Source organism: Anopheles funestus (assembly GCF_943734845.2).
Source record: "Anopheles funestus chromosome X unlocalized genomic scaffold, idAnoFuneDA-416_04 X_unloc_72, whole genome shotgun sequence".
NCBI lineage: Eukaryota > Metazoa > Arthropoda > Insecta > Diptera > Culicidae > Anopheles > Anopheles funestus.
Window position 1 is genome coordinate 42,501 of NW_026045201.1, and position 2,500 is coordinate 45,000.

Genomic DNA, 2,500 nt, shown 5'->3' on the forward strand with positions numbered 1-2,500 from the left:
GTGTCTCCGTGCCGTGTAAGAGCTCCCCTGGCCATCAGGCACTTGAAAGGTCCTTCGACGACGAGTTACAATAGTGGTGTGTTAGATACGTCAGGTGATGGTATCTACTGTTGTGCAATACGTATCCGGCCACGGCACGGAACGAATGGGAACGGTGGTGCAGACATACAAAGAGTTAAGCCTATTAGTCATTAACTCTAAGGACGGGGCCATGGGGCGGTACGCAAAGGATACGGATGAGCGAGTATGCAGGCCCAATACTCAATAGCTCGATCCGATCCAAGCACATGAGTTGACTGCGGCGCCAGGTTAACCAATGTGCTAGATTCTATTTGGCCAGTAGAATCTTGTGTCTTATGCGATTTGATACCAAGACACCAGAACGAAAGTTAGTTGAAGAGTTATTAAACTCTTATGAAGTATGGTTGTGCAATCACAACTTATGACTTTAACCTATAAAGTGGATATGGACTTGCAATTATAACATGGAATCTCTACACACCCCATGAGCTCGATCCAATCCACGCACACGAGTTGCCTGAGTAGCGACAGGTATACCGATGTGCAATACGTATCCGGCCACGGCACGGAACGAACGGGAACTGTGGTGCAGACATACAAAGAGTTAAGCCTACTAGTCATTAACTCTAAGGACGGGGCCATGGGGCGGTACGCAAAGGATACGGATGAGCGAGTATGCAGGCCCAATACTCAATAGCTCGATCCGATCCAAGCACATGAGTTGACTGCGGCGCCAGGTTAACCAATGTGCTAGATTCTATTTGGCCAGTAGAATCTTGTGTCTTACGCGATTTGATACCAAGACACCAGAACGAAAGTTAGTTGAAGAGTGATTAAACTCTTATGAAGAATGGTTGTGCAATCACAACTTATGACTTTAACCTATAAAGTGGATATGGACTATCAATTATAACATGGGGCACACACCATGTTCTCGATCCAATCCACGCACACGAGTTGCCTGAGTAGCGACAGGTATACCGATGTGCAATACGTATCCGGCCATAGGCACGGAACGAACAGGAACTGTGGTGCAGACATACAAGGGCCATGGGGCGGTACGCAAAGGATACGGATGAGCGAGTATGCAGGCCCAATACTCAATAGCTCGATCCGATCCAAGCACATGAGTTGACTGCGGCGCCAGGTTAACCGATGTGCTAAGAGAGTTGTTCCTGGGCCTTCAAAGTGACTTCAAAACTATCTTAGCGAATGGTGGCCATGGGCGTAGACATGAGCCACAAGTCACAAGGCCTGGGACTATTGGGTAATAAAGACAACTTAGTCAGAAAGTTAGTCTTTGGACGTACCACCGGGATTGTGTTACATTGGGAACCTTACTATAAAACCCTAGGCAGGGGATCACTCGGCTCATGGATCGATGAAGACCGCAGCTAAATGCGCGTCACAATGTGAACTGCAGGACACATGAACACCGATAAGTTGAACGCATATTGCGCGTCGGACGATTAAACCCGGCCGATGCACACATTCTTGAGTGCCTATCAATTCCTTGATATACAACAAACCAAACTTCAGGGTGGAGCGTGCCACAATAGAACACTATGGCGAGCAGCCCGTCTAGTGTCGTGGGGGAAACACGCTTCCACACTGTGCATAATGGCGTGCTCGGGACCTTTGTTGGGACCGCAGGGCGCTGAAAGTAAAGGGGTGAACCGCATAAATCGCACGCACGTAAACGCGCACACACACAAATAGAGTGAGACGTATCGTAGGATACCGCTAAGAGTACGTTGTGAAACATGGGGAAATTCAATCGAAAACCTCTTTGATGTCCAAGATTTCGTTGACCGTATCCGTCGTAATACTGGATCAACGTGCTTGGGGGAAAACGTCAAAGGGTTTTATAATAGTGGTGCATGATTAACCCATCGATGCCCGAGGGGAACATGTTGTCCAATACAATAGTGGTGCAGTTGGCTCGACATGCTCGGGGGGAGACATCGTGGGTCCAAGTCGACCAAGTCGACCGGGAGTTGTTGTTGAGAGATCGAATCAAAACGATGCCGAGCGGAACTCGTTGTCCTTATTGGAGTGATATTCGGACAACGTGCTCGGGGGGGCCATCGTTGATTCAAAAATGACCGTAAATTGCCCAATCCGTGTGTGTGTGTGTGTGTGAAGTGTTGTTGCGTATATATCGGTTCGCTATGCCCCGGGTTCGAAACGAATGGAATGTGACTGATTTTGTTGTAGGCCTCAAGTGATGTGAGACAACCCCCAGAATTTAAGCATATTAATAAGGGGAGGAGAAGAAACCAACCGGGATTCCCTGAGTAGCTGCGAGCGAAACGGGAGAAGCTCAGCACGTAGGGACGGTGTGTAACTGCACCTGTCCGATTCCGTGTACTGGAACGACCATTATCTACTATGCACGGTGCAAACAGTTCAAGTTCAACTTGAAGGTGGCTCATCTACCCAGAGAGGGTGATAGGCCCGTAGAACGGCACTAACCCAC

General features: G+C 48.6%; 1 long non-coding RNA gene and 2 other non-coding genes across 3 annotated transcripts in view; all 3 read left to right on the plus strand.

Annotated features, from left to right (window-relative positions):
- The window catches only part of LOC125774013 (uncharacterized), an 88,226-nt gene that overhangs the window by 41,764 nt on the left and 43,962 nt on the right, over positions 1-2,500 (plus strand). The window lies entirely within an intron of this gene.
- Positions 1,368-1,525, plus strand: LOC125774021 (5.8S ribosomal RNA). Its single transcript, XR_007420541.1, has one exon. It is a non-coding gene; the product is annotated as a 5.8S ribosomal RNA (ribosomal RNA).
- Positions 2,237-2,500, plus strand: part of LOC125774017 (large subunit ribosomal RNA) — a 4,177-nt gene continuing 3,913 nt past the window's right edge. The window contains exon 1 of the ribosomal RNA XR_007420539.1: positions 2,237-2,500. This exon is cut by the window's right edge and continues 3,913 nt beyond it. This is a non-coding gene — a ribosomal RNA (large subunit ribosomal RNA).